At 44.3% G+C, this 19085-nt stretch overlaps 1 protein-coding gene across 1 annotated transcript in view; it reads left to right on the top strand.

The window, feature by feature from the left end:
* Nucleotides 1-19085, top strand: part of LOC310834835 (neuronal acetylcholine receptor subunit alpha-7-like) — a 110331-nt gene that overhangs the window by 34624 nt on the left and 56622 nt on the right. The gene's annotated exons all lie outside the window — the stretch shown is intronic.

Raw genomic sequence — 19085 nt, 5'->3', positions numbered from 1 at the left:
CCCAAGTGGTAATGTTATTCTTTAATTAAGGAATAGTCAACTCAACATGGTGCCCTCCAGATATTTTGGACTCCCACTCCCACCATGATTAACTGGCACACGCTGAATGGGGCTGATGAGAGTTGTATTCCAAAATATTCAGAGCGTACTGAGAGAGTTTGGATTTGACATCCCGCTTTATCACTACCCGAAGGAGTCTCAAAGCGGCTAACATTCTCCTTTCCCTTCCTTCCCCACAACAAACACTCTGTGAGGTGAGTGGGGCTGAGAGACTTCAGAGAAGTGTGACTAGCCCAAGGTCACCCAGCAGCTGCATGTGGAGGAGCGGAGACGCGAACCCGGTTCCCCAGATTAACGAGACTACCGTTCTTAACCACTACACCACACTGGCTCTGCACTGACTACCCTTGTTCTGATCATTCCACATCCAGCCTTTCTTCTGAGGGTCTTTCCGTGTGGCTTTGTAGCAGCTTAGCCTTTAAAGTAAACCCAAATGAGAATGTGTGAGATAGTAACACCTTTTTATTTTTTAAAAAACTCAAATTCTGTCCCCCCCCCTCCAAAAGCGCTCAGTGTTGTGTAGTCATAAAAATACAGCACAACTAAGAGAGAGAGAATGTTGCAGATTTATTTCATAAAATTTATACCCCACTTGATTGTAAAAACAAAACCCTTCAGGAAAGAATAAAGCAATAAGATGATTGGTGTAGAAGCAACTATTTCAAACATTCCAATGAACCTTCTACATCTGACTCTTTGTGGGTGCTGTCACTAGAAAGCTTTTAACCACAAGAGAATTACACGCGGATAATTTTGCCTGTCAAAACTGATTTTGTCAGTTTGCTTCTAATGGTTGTTAGCACGGAATCTCCGGGGCTGGGTGACACTAATTGCGCTTTAATTAACCCAAAGTTAAAGTGGGGAGACTGGGGATCCTGAATAGTGTGGGGGTGTGTGACTTTGGGTATGGGGGGAATTAGTGATGGATGGTCACACATCAAACCCGCCCCCATATCCAATTTCAAATGATTAAAAAACCCCAACAAAATTAATTGAGCAGATAGCCATTGGATGTCTGGAAATTAATCCAATTTTATTCTTGAATTAATTTTGAATCAGTGAAGCCTCTAGGTCCTGCAAGGTAATTAGGACATAACCGGGGCCTAGAGGCCTCTCTGCAACCTACACACTTCCAGACGGGATCCTCCGCTCTTCGCTTCTATTCAACAATGCAAGGTGGGGGGGGGGGATGGCGGCAAAGAAGGTCCCCTCCAGGTTAGGAGGGGGCACTGCAGAGAGGCCTCTAAGTCCCGTTTACTCCCAACCATCTAACTAGGGTGGAATCTGGACACATACAAAAAAAAAAAAAAATGCTGTGAAAATGCTTTTTTTTAAAAGCGTTTTGAAAAATATATTGAATTTGCCATAAGCTCACAATCGCCATCTAGTGTCACATTTGTATAATGTGCTTGTAATGTGTGATGTAGGGATGCGGGTGGCACTGTGGGTTAAACCACAGAGCCTAGCACTTGCCAGTCAGAAGATCAGCGGTTCGAATCCCCGCAACGGGGTGAGCTCCCGTTGCTCGGTCCCTGCTCCTGCCAACCTAGCAGTTCGAAAGCACGTCATGTGCAAGTAGATAAATAGGGACCGCTCCGGTGGGAAGGTAAATGGTGTTTCCGTGTGCTGCTCTGGTTCGCCAGAAGCGGCTTAGTCATGCTGGCCACATGACCCGGAAGCTGTACACCAGCTCCCTCGGCCTATAGAGCGAGTTGAGCGCGCAACCCCAGAGTTGGTCATGACTGGACCTAATGGTCAGGGGTCCCTTTACCCTTTACCTTTAATGTGTAATGTGCTTGTAAAACACACTTAAATCGCTATATTTGCAGCAGTATAGCTGAGTCCCAGGACTATTCAGGAACCTAGAGATCTCTAAGATATTCTGGCAGAGATTGGGCTGTAACTACCACCCTATAGAAGTATCTGAGGAGTGGTAGAACAGGTTCTGAGGCCTCGGCATGGTTCTGTGGCTGCCATAGGGGCTGTTATGTATTCAGTGATTTGTGCTCGCCTGAGCTTGAGTCTGAACTAGGATTCTGAGCCCCTGTGTTCTGATTCGATGCATGACATCCAATCACATACTATCTTCAGGGTTTGGTCTACTGGCATTGGCTCTTAAGCACTGAGATTCACAGCTTGGGGGTTTAGACAGCCAATCACGTTGAGAGTGGGAGTGGCCTAGGCCTTTAGAAATACATATAAGCAGTTGCTTTGCCCCTGTTGTTCTGTTCTCTCGATAAAGTCTCTTGCTGTGATCACTCGTAGAAATCCACGTATAGCATGCAGGGTCAACAGCTCCTTTAAATTCCTGTTTCAGTGTTTGCAGCTTTCACGTGGACTCCAAAGGAGTCGCCGCAGATCTGGTGGGCAAATCCAAGACCTGGTTTGGAACTGCCCCTATCACTGGAGGGAGTGCCTCTAAACATTTGAATAACAGATGAGTCACTGTGGTATAACAGAGTGAAGGTTTTTGGTGCTAACATTGAAGGTGCTATACAGCTTAAAGGTAAAGGGATCCCTGACCATTTGGTCCAGTCGTGGCCTACTCTGGGGTTGCGACGCTCATCTCGTTTTATTGGCCGAGGGAGCCGATGTACATCTTCCAGGTCATGTGGCCAGCATGACTAAGCCGCTTCTGGCGAACCAGAGCAGCGCATAGAAACATGGTTTACCTTCCTGCCAGAGCGGTACCTATTTATCTACTTGCACTTGACGTGCTTTCGAACTGCTAGGTTGGCAGGAGCAGGGACCGAGAAACGGGAGCTCACCCCGTCACGGGGATTCGAACCGCCAACCTTCTGATCGGCAAGCCCTAGGCTCAGTGGTTTAGACCACAGTGCCACCCGCCTCAATATCACTAATGCTACAGTATCACTAAATAGTAAATACTCTTGACACTGGCGACGTTGCAACAGAGACGTGGTGAACAAATGGTAAGGTTTTATTTCACAGAGCAGTCATGCCCCAAAAGGTCATTGAGATTCCTATCAGTCAATCAGCACCATTGCTCAGCCAAATAAGCTGACCAAACTGCTAGGATTCCTGTAACTTTCAGGAAATAGACTGTTACACAAAGCTGCCTATTGCTCAGTCCCATGGAATGTTCTCTCCCTTAACCGACAGGGCCACCTGCATCCCTGCTATACAGCTTAGGGCTATCTTATCTGAGGGACCACCTTATATACCCTCGAGGTCATTGTGTTCTACATGAGAGTTTTTAGCTGAAGTCGCTAAAATATCATAAGCCCACCACAGTCGGTGCAGGGCTTTCAGTGTGGCTGCCCTTGCTCTGTAGATACCCCCGGTGTCTCGAAACATTTGGAGACATTCTTGTTTCAAGATGGTTTACCAGCTGGGTGAAAAGGTCTCCTGTGTCTTAGGTTTAGGTAGAAGAAAACACTTAAGGTGTTTGTTTCTTATGCTGTTAGTAGTTGTCATGTAAACCACCTTGAGGCCCATGTGGGAGGCAATTTATCAATTGAAAAGTTAATAAATGTGAAGGTCAGAGAGTGCTTGGGTCGTCATAATGCCTCCCCCCACACTTTTAAAGCACTTCATTGCTTTTCTCACATATAAACAATGCTTTCCTTGTTTGCTGCTGCAGTGGTCAGCCAGCAATACAGTGGTGCCTTGGTTTATGAACTTAATCCGTTCGGGAAGTCTGTTCTTAAACCAAAGCGTTCTTAAACCAAGGCGTGCTTTCCCATAGCAGCGAGGGACTCAATCTACAAATGGAACACACTCAACAGGAAGCGAAACATGTTCTTATTCCAAGGCAAAGTTCTCAAACCCAAACACCTACTTCTGGGTTTGCAGCGTTCTTAATCCAAGTTATTCATAAACTAAGCTGTTCTTAAACCAAGGTACCACTGTATGGGAATTCAGTGTCCCCAGAAAAGGCAGGCAGTTTTTCACATCCATTCTTGGCTTCCAATGAAATCCAGCAATATGGACTTGCTTGGCTAGTGACGGTCCTTGCCATCCCTTACTATCCTTTCAAGGATGTGTTTCACCACGTCTGAAGGATCAGAACTGGCAATGGCACATACACCAGAATTACACTGACTGCTAGCGTGTCCTTTCCAGAAGAAGCTGATCAAATTACTTGACTTCTGCTGTGTGTTGTGTGCACCTGAGTCCTGTCTCTTAACCAGTCTGCTATCTAATTGTAATTGAGGACCAGAGGGGCTTTCATTAGGTGTTTCCCAGAATGTTAACACATGGCTTTGTCACTTCGGAATGCTAACTACAACTCTGAAATGCGCAGATGCCTCTGATGTTCCCCAAGTAATTTGTTGATTAATTATGAAGCTTTTTAACCATTTTACGCAGAAGTATCTTGTATGTTGAAAGAAATGATGAGCCATGTGTTCCTATAAATGATTCATCAGATGCTGTTCTTAGAGGGGTTTTTTTGTGTGTTTTTTTGCAAAGCTATAATTACAGCTTGCGTGCAGTGCCTTCTAAACTTGCCAGGCAAATGCGCGGACAGCTTACCTGCCATGCCAGAAGTCTGTGCAAAGTACTTGCATCAGCAAAATCTGCGGTGGGGCTGATTTATCAAACGAGAGCTCTCCTTCCCTTGGAACATCACCACAGCTGTGAAAAGAACAACAGTTGGGGGAGTTATATGCTGAAGAAAATCCCAGCTCTGCATTGCCCCCACAGTGACAGTATTTCTTCATTCTGAAAATCCTAGCAATCATCGGAAGAGTTCAACAGGTGTTACTATTATTGCTAGAGTTAGGCAATCGCCTTTCATTCTGATAATTTTGTGCAGGAATTATATCTGTGTTGTGAGAACTCGCAGAGGCATTACTACCACATGCACAGAGATAGATTATGCCCCTCCTTTGGAGTCTCTGTAGAAGAGGCCTCGCCAATCATAGCCAGAAGTAGTGGGTGGGGTTAGTCCAACTGTTGGGGTCACCAACCTGGCCACCCATGGGTGCAGCGATGCCCACAAGCCTGTTTGGTTTTTTCCTTGTATTAGTGAATGGCAGCTATTTGCATGCCCAGATGGAGACCCCCCCCAACCCCAGGCAACACCTGGGTGGAATAATGACTCGTGATGTGTTATGGGATTAAAATTGGCCACAACTTTATTAAACTTTCATATGTAGGAAGACCTTGGCTTAGGCATTGGGTGTTTATTCCTCCCAGTCCCCAGCTGGGGATTTGAGGCACGTCAGGTTTATCCAATCTGTCTGGGGATTGGGCTGGCTCTGGAAGACATATGTTTAAGCAGAGAGCCCGCCCCCCCCCCATTTCACCGCAACACAGGGAGTACACTGATAACCTTTCAGCGTATGGCCAGTGACTCCCCTCAACACAACCCCTTTAACGGGGAACCCTGGGATCGCCATCATGGGGGGGGGGGAGGCGTGTGTTTCCGCTTCATGCCCTCCCCTCCCATTTAGGGAAAATAGACTAAAGGATTCCACCCAAGGTCTATAACCGCCACTCGAGACTGCAAAATTGTGGTTTCACCGCCAAGACTACCTATACCTGAAAAAAACCCTTAGCAGTCCGACAACCATTCCAGGAGGCCATGTCTGATGTCATCCAACCATCGTTCATTTCCTGTGGTGGTAAGGTGCACTCTGTCGGGCCTAAAAAGTTCCCTTCTGTAGGTTTTAATGTCCAGATGCTTCACGATCGGCCCCCAAGACGCAAGACTGCTGAGCGGATAGCCCTGTTAATTTCCCCCCAACATGTAATTCAGCCTGGATGGTTTGAGGGCACCCCGCCATTGCAAACGTAGAATAAGTTCTGACCAAAGGATGGTAATGTTAGGGTGCATGGCATGGAGTTACTCCAAGTCCGTAATCACTGTTTTTACCAGCACGATGCCCTTGTGCACGACCAGATCGTTTTCGCCCAGGTGAAACACAACCACATCTGGTGGGACACGAGACGCAAATTCCTTTTTGTTGTTGTTTATTAAATATATCTTTATTAATTTAAAATAATACATTTATGAAAAACAGACGTACATACAAGTAAACAAACATAACAATCAAACAAACAAATAACAGAAAAATCAAACAAACCACCACACTATAAGATATAAGAAGATTAATATAATTATGATCATATATACTCCTGGTATTGAACACAATTATAAAATTTATAGAAAAGAAATTCAAAACTGACTTCCAATTAATCTCACTGCACTTTGTCTATCCATTACTTTATACCACACAGTTACATGTTTCTTATATAATTTCTTTTTACCTACCTACAAACTTATATTTATACAACACAGGGATCAGTCTAATTCTGCCAAGATGTTTCCTTTTATTCCATAGTTTTCTAAATATTCTTTAAAGATTCTCCAAACCTTATAGACTTTTTGTTTTGGTTGGCCTCTTACTCTTCCTGTCGCTTTCGCTAGACGCAAATCCTGACGCAGTCTGGGGAGCAGGACACCCCAACACATTCCGCGGTGGCCAAACCAAGTGATGTGGATCTTTGGTTGAAGGCTCAGATGTTCACTGGATGGACTCAGGGTTGCCTGGACAGCTGCCCGATGCTGTGGCCTGTTTGTTTTTTCCTTATATGAGTGAATGGCAGCTATTTATTCGTATGGGAGAAAGAAAACATGGGTGCACCATTGATGGGAGGGATAAACTTGCCTTTGGTAATACTGCTGTCAGTCCCAAGAAGGAAATTTCCTTTAGCATCCATTGGGAGTTTTGTCTTGGGGTGGCTGAAAGCAGCTGTGTCTCTGTGATTTTTATTGGGACCATGGCAGGAAAGAAAGGAAGTTTCCTTCTCTCTCCTTTCATGTCATAGCCACAATGAAAATCCTCTCTCTGCTGGCTGTTATTAATGAAAATGAAACCGTCTCCTTGAGGAAATCAGCTTAGAGTCAAAGCCTAAATGGCTAGGATCTGGTCTAAAATTTGAAGGAACCTATTTCAAATTCCATGCAATCTCCCTTCTGTCATGGGAAGAGAGGGCAATAAAGACAATTCAAATCTTTGTTATTTCTCGCTCTTTTTGTATGACTGATATATTTCTCAGAAGTGGCTCACTCTCTCCATACAAAGTATATATTCGAAACCCAAGCTTTTTTTGGATTAACCTGTGTGCTACTGGCATCAGCACTTTTTGTTTGGTCTGTGTGGGAATTATTATTACTATTATTTTTATTTACTCAGAAGTCTCCAGGAGATAACAGACAAAAGCCTTTGAAAATGTCTTTGAAAAATAGTGTATGTCAGAGATAAGGCATACAATGCAACTGAATAGTATTCAATTGCTATACTTAACACCATGAAAATACTGCCAAACCTCAGCTATAGCTGATGGAGCTACAATTTCCAGGGGAGTCCTCATTTTATGCAGCAGCAATTATTAGCCTTCCCTGACTCCTGCTTAAATTTCTGATACAATCTAAGTTGCTTCAATACAAAGGCTCTTTGATACTGCTGAGATATTATTTTTCTACAATCAACTTGAAATGGAATTGAAAAGATGGTTCCAACTTCTTAATATAGTGCTATATTATCTGTCAGTTCCCATCTCTATGACCACCACTCATCTGTGTTTAATCAAAATTAAGTTCGGTTGCTGCTCCACAATTTTAATTCCTCCTTGTGGCTTTCAGTTCTAATTGCTTCCTGTTCAGCACGGTGTGGTAGCAGTATAAATGATAGTTGCTCCTTAATTAGTCGGTTCCTGTTCCCTGCTTGGCAGGGGGCTTCAATTACAGTTTTCTCTCCACGCTACCCATTTCCTCTGTTTAAATTGTGAAATACATGAGGCAGAACTAACTAGTTCTGGGGCAATTGCTGATGCCACACTGCACTGAACAGGAAGCAATTAGAGGCAGAAGCTGAATGGAGGAATGGGCTGATTAAGACCTCAGAAAGCTTTAACAGTACTTTGCCAATCCCCACTGGGCAGTGTGGCATTGCAACATTAATCAGATTTCAGGAGAACAAGGAAACAACGCAGAAAATCATGGAATGCAATAGGCTCAGGGGCTAGTCATGATGTTGTTTGAGATCCCACCTAACAAGCAAGTGAGCAAAATATGGCTTGCTTGCTTGCTTGTTTGTTTGTTTAAAACAGCTAGTGTGGAAGCAGATGTCCCAAGATACTTTTTCTTCAGGCATACAATCTGTCATTGAAAATTACAGATTTCTGCCTTGCCGTGAAACAGGCTGCAAGTTACCATGACAGACAGATTGTGCAAGGCAGAAATCTGTAACAGGAGGAGTGGTGGTAGTGAGTTAGCAACAATTGGAAGGTGATAATATATTGGAGGTACCGTAGTTTTCCGTGTATAAGTCTAGGTTTCCCCCCTAAAAAAATAAAGTGAAAAACTAGGGGGGCATATTATACACGGATATATCTTTCCCCATTTTCTTAAATCTGAGCCCCCCAAAATAGGGGGCATCTTATAGACGGAAAAATACAGTAGTTGCTACCTTCAGAATATTGTTGTGTCCAGTGTCCCTGGCCTAGTGGAATCTTCCACCTTCACTACCAAACGTGGATTGCATCTAGCAATCTTTGGTGACAGCTTTCCGCAGCAATAACTCAGTTCTGTAATATGTTTTGGCAGAATCTGCTTTTTCCCTGCGAGATCTCAGGAGAAAGTAGATAATGTGGGAGCAAACAAGGTTTATTGGGGTGGGGTGGGGGTTGCAAAAGAGAAAAAGGGTAATGGCAAAAGCTGCCTGGGATCATGTGCAGCAGGAGTGAATTAGGCTTGGCCAGGAGGGATGGGCATGGTCACTTAAAACATTCTCAAGTTATTCTCAATCCCCCCCCCCCGCCCCCCAGTACTAAGACAAAACTCCCTTCTTACGGAGACTGGTACAGACCAGCCATGTGTTCTCAATCAGCCTTCATCAACTTGGTGACCTTCAGATTTTTTTTTAACCAAATCTATCAGTCCTATAATGAAGGCTGTTCTAGACAATTGGCCCTCTTAAGTCCAGAAGGTGGGGAACAGCTATTAATCTATCAATATATGACTCTGTCAAGAATTAGTCATTGGTCCCAGTTTGTTTGGCACACATTTGCTTATTTGTTTTGGCCTCCAAGACCCACCAGCCCCAGCCTTCATGGTCAATGGCCAGGGATAATGGGAGTTGTAGTTCCAGGTTGGGTAGAGGGGAGTGGATTGTCGAAGATGTTAGAAACCATTTGATAGAAAATCTGAGTTTTGTGACAAATTCCTGCACCTCTTCCTAAAATTTAAAACAAACCTTGAAACTCTCTTTTGGCACAAATCTATCATGTTTATCCCCAAGTGGGATTATTGGAAATGTCTAGGAGCGTTGACCTCTGCTTCCATTGATGAGAGTTAAATCTAGGGGATAATTATGGAAGGGGCATTTCCTTGCAAGCAAAATTAGCTCTCTGGTTTGGTTATTTTGTGCTTTGAGTAAAGCTGTGTTTAAATCTCAGCAATGGCTTATCGTTTGGAGGGCAGGGCGGGCTAAACACATCCTTACAATGCAAGATGTATTGAAATCCACTGTGTGGCTTTCTTTTGATGCACAGTTAATAGCTTTATTAAAACTCTTCCAGGGGAAGATATTTCTCTCTGAGGTTTCCAATAATTACTGCATTCAGTGGTCCTCAAGATGGCACATTGTGGGCAACGGGGTCAAGAAGCTTCATTACTCTCCTGGCCTTCCTATTCTCACACAGTTCAAAGTATTAACTCTTGTTCAGAAGCAGCTTTGGCGTGATTGAAATGCCTGAAAAACTACCAAAAAGGAAAGAAGATTTTGTCACTTTTCACAGTCTTCCTTTGTGCAGGCATTTTCCATGGGGCAGCTTGGGGAAATGGATGCTCCTAAATGAACATGAGACACTTTCTTCCATGTTAAAAGTTTTTCTTTATCTTGGCCAGGGATGGGGAACCTGTGTGGTCTTCCAGATGTCCTTGAACTCCAACTATCATCAGCTCCTGCCAGGTTCTCCATCCATGATCTAGTGGGGGTGGAGATAGATTTACATTATATCAAATAAAACATTAATATCTGCGACTGTAAACAGGAACATCATGATTCCTGCTGCCCAATTTTAATTCCCTCTTAAAGGCTACAGTGCAAGAGCTGAACTTTCTGACACCAGTCTTGTAGTCTAGAGAGAAGCAAGAAGGACTTCTATGATGGTGAGGTTTGTGGAGGAGGAGAGGACAGCATTCAGCAAGCTAGTACATCTTTTTTCTTTTGCAGACTAGGGACGCGGGTGGTGCTGTGGGTTAAACCACAGAGCCTAGGACTTGCCGATCAGAAGGTTCAAATTCCCACGACTGGGTGAGCTCCTGTTGCTCGGTCCCTGCTCCTGCCAACCTAGCAGTTCAAAAGCACATCAAAGTGCAAGTAGATAAATAGGTATCGCTCCGGCGGGAAGGTACATGGCATTTCCATGCGCTGCTCTGGTTCGTCAGAAGTGGCTTAGTCATGCTGGCCACATGACCCAGAAGCTGTACGCCGGCTCCCTCGGCCAATAAAGCGAGATGAGTGCCGCAGCCCCAGAGTTGGTCACGACTAGACCTAATGGCCAGGGGTCCCTTTACCTTTAACTCATTTAAAAGAGTGCTATATTTGAATTTTGATTTGTAAAATAGATTGACTTTAATTTTTTTTAAGGTTTAAACTACCTTTCAGCCCAGAAACAGATCTCCAAGGCTGCTTATAACAATTTCAAGATATCCCCACCCCAACTTAAAACAGATTTGTAAATAGCCACATATCTCTGGAAAATAAGAGAGCTTCTTCCTGGCAACAAGGTTTCCCCAAGTTGGGGAAAACCTATGGAAACTTAAAGAGAACTGAGTGTCACAACTGAACATGTGTAGGCTATCACTTTTTTAAGTGGGCTAGTAAATTGTAAGCATTTATTTGCAAGGCTGAGTTAAAAGCAGAACTAACACCGATAATAGCAGTGATAATAAAAGTTAATTAATGACCATTAAAATCACTAGAAAAGAAAAGGTACCCAGCCAACAAAAAAATAATCTAGCAGCAAGCATTAAATTAGCTACACTGGTGCATTTAATTTAAACAAGTGTTCCATCTTGGCACAGCTGCAGACATTCTGATTTCTGTAATTTTGCCAGATTTTGTAATCCTTGCTCCTGGTTCATTGGCTGCATAATCTGGCCGAAAGCCCTGTGAGAAGGGAATTTGGACAATTTCCCCTTATAGTGTCTTTTGCAGACCAGGAAAACCAATATCTAGCACAAGCAAATGTCCTTGCAAATCTTTATTTTGAAACACGCCCAGATCCAGGGGATCTAAAATTGAACTGCAGACAAATGTCTTGCTTCAGCATCCAAACTTTCATCTGGTTCTTGAGGGAGACCTGTAGCTCAGGGGTAGAGCATCTGTGCTGCATGCAGAAGGACCCAAATTCAATATCTGACATCTCCAGGCAGGGCTGGGGAAGGTTCCCTGTCTGAAATTTTGCGGAGTCTCTGACATTAGGTATAGGCAAAATTTGAGCTATATGGATCACTGTTCTGACTTGGTAAAAGGCAGTTTCTTGTGTCCCTATGTAAAATCTAATCAGCAAGGCAAGAAAACTGCTTGGCTGACGGTATTTTTCATGTGGTTCTGTTGAAAGGGTTGCACAGTCTATTGGAGGGCAGCGATCCTGGTGAAATTTGCAAACTTTGCCTTTATCCACTCTGGATGCAAGTGATGCAAAATAAGTTGTATGTGTATGCAACTGGTGTCTGTGTGTCTCTCTCTCTCTCTCTGTGTGTGTGTGTGTTTCTTTTTCCTCCCTTTTGTCTGGAGATGCAAATCTGAGCAGGGTCGGTTATATTTGAAATCACTTCCACGTTGGAAAATGCATGTAGCTACAGTTCAGCAACCGCTTTCATCTGCTGCATGTAGTCGTGGGAAAATAGCAACGGCATTCACGGAGGGTGATTGGGAATTGTAGTCCAGCAATATTTGGAGGGGCGCCAGGTTTGCTATCCCTCTTCCAGGAAATAAGAATTTCAGAGTTGAGGGAGAGCCTCTCATAATGCTTCTCTACGTGTCTTTAGTCGTCTTGACTTGGCACGCAGGCAGCCTACTTTGAAAAATGCCCGTCCTCAGTTCATCAGGAGAGGGGAATTCTCTTAGGCAAGCTGGGCCTAGATTGCATAGGGATTTTTAGTGTGCCCCCCGCCCCCCGGAGCCTCAGAAGCCAATGGGGAACCAGTGCAGAAACAATCTGATGTCAACTTCTTCAGAAGGTGGGCTACAGCATCATGGAGAGCCAGTATGGGGAAAAGGTTGCAGCCTCTGGGTTATTATTCACTGTTGATACACAATGGCACACAGATTGTCAGGAAAGAAAATGGCACCCCTAGAGGCAAGACTTGAGAGTCCATCATGCAAAGGTATTGCCTTTTGCTGTATCATTTAATACCTGAGTGGTTGTCTCTCTGGAATGAGCAATGGCACAAATCTCAATAATTTTGAGAAAATGTATTAGTCTTGTTCTGCGGATTGTTGTACGCAAAGCGATGGCCCTTCCAGATGTGACTGGACCACAGCTCCCATCACCTCTGCCCATTGGCCATGCTGGCTGTGGCTGATGGGAGTTGGAGTCCAGTCATAATTCCCCCGCTCCTGAAGAACTCTCGCAGTGCTTTGCCACAGGGGTTATGTTACTTGGTTACTGTATGAGAAGCAGTGCATAAATTCCAGAGACCCATAACAAGGTCTTGAGAATGAGCCTGTGTGAAGTCTTCCACAAAGGGAGGCATGAGCAGAGAGACTCCTCTGGATTTGGGTTCCCTGTTTCCATGAGATGCTCTTCTACTAAGAGCTCATCCAGACTTCCTTTTGTGCCTACCTTCTAGGCACAGGTTCATTCTTGAAAGCTCTGTGTCTGAGAACTCCCCCCCCCCCATGCTTTCCCTGTGAAAGCCTGACATTCTTTACTGCTGAATTGGAGCAAACAGCAATCTTCAAAAGACCTGAATTACTGTTTGTTCCAATTCTGTATTAAAGAGTGGGTTTTCCTGGGGAAAGTGGCAAGGCAAAAAAGCCCAACAACCTGTGCCAGTTATGGACTATGCAGAAATGGCAATATTAAAAGATCAAAATTACGATTTTTTTAAAAAGAGAAGAATGGAGGCCCTTTCTGGACTATTTGGAAAAGCACTACAAATAAATGAAATCGCAGGCAGGATTCGAAATAGGAGCAGCAGAACGACAATGATAAATAATTGTATTTTGGTAATAGACGATAATTATATTGGAAATTATATTGGAAAAAGCGCAGACCCTATGCCTAGAATTGTGGCACAAATGGAAGTCTGGATGAGCCCTAAATTGGAAATAGCATTTTAATGGGCAGAAAAGGCTTCCTCCTAGTTCAAGGGTACCTTTGGGTCTAACCCCATGTCCTGGCTCAAGGCTGTCTATACGCTTGGCAATTCAAGAGGCAAGTTAGGATTGTATTCTTAGCTGGACGCGGGCGGCGCTGTGGTCAAATCCACTGAGCCTCTTGGGCTTGCCGATCGGAAGGTTGGCAGTTCAAATCCCTGTGACGGCATGAGCTCCCGTTGCTCTGTCCCAGCTCCTGCCAACCTAGCAGTTCGAAAGCATGCCAGCGCAAGTAGATAAATAGGTACCACTGCGGTGGGAAGGTAAACTTTGAAGGTAAACAAAGAAGGGAAGGTTTCTGTGCACTCTGGTTTCCATCATGGTGTTCCGTTGTGCCAGAAACGGTTTAGTCATGCTGGCCACATGACCCGGAAAGCTGTCTGTGGACAAACGCCGGCTCCCTCGGCCTAAAGCAAGATGAGCTCCGCAACCCCATAGTCTCCTTTGACTGGACTTAACCATCCGGGGGTCTTTTACCTTTATATAGAGTAATAAACCAAGATTTCAAAAAGGGAATCAACAACCCAGCCTAAATAATAATAATAATAATAATAATAATAACCCAGCCTTATAATATACAGTGGTCAGCACATTATTCCCAGCATTAACATCTGGATTCACGAGATAAAACCATAATCCTTATAGTACATCCTGTACAAATCTTTCCCAACCAGTTAACTCCCATTGTGTAAGCTTGGCCGCCAAGATTGAAACATACAAAAAACACGATGCAGAAAGCTACAATAATGAAAGGATTATCCATCCAGTAAGTATTTTTCATTTATAAAGTATTAATGGAAAATGACTATAAAAAGATAAAGGGGGCTGTTTTGGTGTATATATGCAGAAGGGGGGAAAGAATGCCCCCTCTGCATTTGCAATTACATATCTGATCCTCTCACAATATAGCTACGCTAGGTTGCATTACAGAAAGAGTGGGAGTCTGCCTTGCTGCTGCATTTAAAACCTATCTATTTTCGCTTTTTATCATGAGTGGGTTCTCACATACAGGACTCGGGAATCACTTGAAAGTCAGGGGAGTTAACACCAAGGCAGCAATTCCCAAATGGCGTTCTTGTGTTGCGCATCCTAGTGTGTTGCACACAAATGGATGTGTTCTGTTAAAATGTAGGGATGAAACGTACCTGAGGGGACTGCCTGCTACATCCAATGATCTGGACTTGCAGGTAATTCTGCTCACTGCCTTTCTTTGGTGTGGTTGAAGACACTGCTGATACAGCCATGCAGCAGAACTGCCCTTCCACAGAGGAGGCTGCCCGTTGCATCTCTACACGAATCACAACCAACCAAGAGATATGCCACAAATTGAGATTCAAGAGACACATAGGTGGTGAATTAACTGCCTACCTAACTTTGACGGTCTTTCTTAGCCCATTGCTCTGCAAACTTATTCTGTCTTTTCACAGCAATATTGCCTATTGTCATTGTCTGTGGCTCCCCAGGGCCTCAGGAACAAGTAATTCCAAGCCTGGTTACCTGACACTATTTGAAGAGGAAATAAGATTCCTTCATTTCAGGGGGTTGGACTAGATGATTCTTGGGGTACCTTTCAACTCTACAATTCTATGATAAGAGACCCAAACTGACACCTTCTGCATGCATAGTATATGTTTTGCCACAGAGCTATGAACCCTACACACCTATGGATGAAGATGTGTGTAGCTATATTCAGACCAGGCCACTTTGATACACCAAGGAGTTTTACCAGGGGCATCTCAAAGGTCCCTTGCAGCTGCTTCCGTTCCATAAATTGTGCCCCACCACCGAGGGACGCAGGTGGCACTGTGGGTTAAACCACAGAGCCTAGGACTTGTCGATCAGAAGGTCGGTGGTTTGAATCCCTGTGACGGAGTGAGCTCCCGTTGCTCGGTCCCTGCTCCTGCCAACCTAGCAGTTCAAAAGCACGTCAGAGTGCAAGTAGATAAATAGGTACTGCTCCGGCAGGAAGGTAAACTGGGTTTCTGTGCGCTGCTCTGGTTCACCAGAAGTGGCTCAGTCATGCTAACCACATGACCCGGAAGCTGTGCGCTGGCTCCCTTGGCCAATAAAGCAAGATGAGTGCCGCAACCCCAGAGTCGGTCACGACTGGACCTAATGGTCAGGGATCCCTTTACCTTTTTACCATTCTCCACAAGTCGCAAGGGTCCCCTGAGCCGCATTTCTCAAATCACATAGTGCAGCCACTCAGGATAGCAAAACATCTTGTGTCACTTCTCATTGTAGTTTTGAAGGAAGCTTCTTTAGACCAAGCTAGACCATTGTCGATCCATCTAGTTCAGGATTGTGTACATCAGAGTTTCCCAAACTTGAGCACCCAGCTGTTTTTGGACTACAACTCCCACAGTCCCTAGCTAGAAGGACTCAGTGGTCAGGAATGATGGGAATTGTAGTCCAAAAACAGCTGGAAGCCTAAGTTTGGGAAACCCTGGTCTACCTTATCCATCTGCAGCTCCCCAAAGTCTCCCCCAGCCCCTACCAAGAGATGACAGAGATCGGATCGCAGATTTGTGTATTTCTTTCATTTTTTATGTAACTCATGACAGGACTTTTCTCAACAACTCACAAAGCAATAACAAGCAAGCATTAAAATACAAAATAATACAGTAAAAAGCTATTAAAAATTCAATTAAAAAAACTGAAACAGAATTGGAACACAATTTAAAGCTCATTTTAAATCTGAGAGGCCCAGGCTACAAAATGTACTTTACTTATAACTCCTCGTGACAAACAGCTTCTAGGGAAGTTTATTTTATGTCTTCCGATTAATGAGTTTTCAGTTCACATATGTCATTTCTGGCTGCAGTTTTTACTTTCTGATGGCACTTTCTAATCTATATTATTACAGTCGATGACCAGCATTAAGAAATGGGGATCAGAAGCACATAGAACATATTAGATGACACTTTCTATTCTAACCTTCATGGTGCTGGGTGAACCATAGCAGGGGTGTCCAACATGGTTGCCTCCAGATGTTGGACTACAACTCCCATCAGCCCTAGTTAGCATGGTCAATAATCAGGGATGATGGGAGTTGTGGTCCAGTAACATCTGGACGGCACCATGTTGGTTGTCGCTTAAGTATAGTTCTGACGCAACATGTATTTGTCCTGAATTGCAAAGTTCAAAGCCTGGAAGGAACTTATATAGGCATTTAATCAACTCATAATACCCAAACCCTTCAAAGACAGATGTTTGTCTCGCCTGTTTTCTGAAAAATCTCTGATGGATGGGATTTCACAGCTTCCTCCGCAATTTTCTGTGTTTCTTGACGTACGCCTATCTTTAGAATAGCCTTCCTTCCTTCAATTCAACCTCTTTCAGCTTTAAGTCCTTTAACCCCTCGTCCTTGACCATGCAGAACAATTGCTCACTGCCCCCCTTTCCTATATTTGAAAGCTGCTAGTGCAATTATATGAGGTTTGCTTGTTCCCCCCACCCCCAAATCAGCCCCCTCCTTCTCATGAGGCTTGCAATGTGGCACAGCAATAACAATGAATAATGAATAGAGTAGAAATAACAGCTGGTGCCTCATTCCCTTTATTGCACCACCTGCAAATTTTGGTGTGAAATGTACCACTGAATACTTAAGATGACAAGTTGCACCAGGGAAACCCATATCCAAGTCACTGATGGACAGTGGGCAGAATATTCAGCTGACTAGGGTAGAATCTTTAGTCATCTAGCTGGTGATGCAGGCTCACGCCTCTGGGCAAATCGTTCTCAAGAGAGGTTTGTTCATTTTGAGGCTCCATCTGTGACGTGTGCTTTTGACCAAATCTCGTTGCTCAGGCGCAGAATCACCACCTTCATCTGATTTCGCACCTTGGTGACTAATCTATAGATGACTTGCAACAGAATGATGTGCTAGCGGCTTCCGTTTGCAAAGCACTGCATCTGAGGAGATTGTCTTTATTTTATGTATTTCTAGCAGTGACATAGGGGAAAATTTTTCGTCAGGGAACAGGGAGGGCCAGAGGTCACAGCTTGCAAGGGCAGTGGAGGGAGGAGGCATGGCAATGTCCTGATGTTGCATGTATGAGCATTGCACTTCTCTCTCTAAACAAGACAGAAGCTTCCTGGGCTTGCTGGAGCCCTCCTGACTCCTTCCCAAAGCCAAATGGGCTTTGGGAAGGTGATGGAAGGGCTCTTGGGCCCTGTCAGAGCATCACAACTCCATCCCTATGCCAGGCAAAAGTTTTCCTGGCTTTGGGAAAGAGGTGTCAGGCTTTAATATTCTAATTGACTGGGTCAAAAACTTCACTCTTGTGACCCATCCCTATAACACCTACTCACTATGGGCCCTACTAAAGCAAACAGTTTAATTGGTCTACGTCTAAAAGATATGGAGCATCAGAACAACCTGGCCACTATAAGGAAATTCTGCCCTTGGTATGTTCATTTTCCACCTCTCCATTTTGATTCTCTGGCCCCATATCTGCACAAACTTATTATCCCAAAATACAGACATGCTTTTACACTTGCAAGACTGGGTGTTTTGCCATCTGCGGTACTTGAGGGTTGATTCCAAAAGATCCCGCCTGAGAAACGTCTTTGCCTCGGTGGAGATGGTAGCACCGAAACAGCGGCACACGTCCTCCTGTCTTGTACTCTCTACAAAGACCTGAGGAATGAGATCATCACCCCACTTGTACTAACCATCCCAGGGCGCTCAACCACTGCCACAATGTCCTTTCTTCTGTCAGATCAAAATGAGCAGATAACAGCAAACGTTGCTAGGTTCATAGCAGGGGCAATCAGAATAAGGGCCACTAACTGACTGCTGATTTAGGACTTGAAATTGTGCTCTTATATCAAATTTCCTTTTCTGCGTATACTGTAATGTTTTACTGTTGCTATGGCCATTGGCTAATGTAAACAAAGTTTTATCTATCTGTCTAATTGACTGGGAACATTTAGGGGACTAGCCTAGTCAACTGACCACATGCCACTGGTTTCTATCCTGCCTTCCAATTCATGGCTTTTTGATTCACAAATGTCAACTCCAACAGTAGGCTTTGCTCTCTGCTGGTGCCTGTATGTAAGTCGCTACAGGGAACCAGGCAGGGGGCCTTCTCAGTAGTGGCGCCCATCCTGTGGAATGCCCTCTCACCAGATGTCAAGGAAATAAAACAACTATCTGATTTTAGAAGACATCTGAAGGCAGCCCTGTTTAGGGAAGTTTTTAATGTTTGATGTTTTATTGTGTTTTTAATATTCTGTTGGGAGCGCCCAGAGTGGCTGGGGAAACCCAGCCAGATGGGTGGGGTATAATAATAAATGATGATGATGATGCCAAGTGGTGAACTTGTGTTAGTGATCCAACCCTTAGCTGTGATTCCTGCACTGCAGTGGGTTGGTCCCTTCCAGCTCTACAATTCTATGATGCTGTGTTGAGGGCAACTTGCTATTCTCTTGATATTCTGGATTACAGTTCCCATCAGTCCCAGCCAACGCAACCATAGTCCAAAACATTTGGAGGGCATGAGTTTGGCGAAAACTGCTGCAGGAGGCGTCTTCCTCTCTAGAGTGTAGCTGGCTTGGTAGTCATTCCATCCTCCTAGGGAATAATGGAAATTGTGTAGTGGAGGACAAGGCTATGTTCTACCTCTACTTCCTCATTCAGAGTGCCTCTGAATCCCC

Source organism: Podarcis gaigeae (assembly GCF_964106915.1).
Source record: "Podarcis gaigeae genome assembly, chromosome: 17".
Lineage (NCBI taxonomy): Eukaryota > Metazoa > Chordata > Lepidosauria > Squamata > Lacertidae > Podarcis > Podarcis gaigeae.
This window is presented reverse-complemented; position numbering and strand designations above follow the sequence as displayed.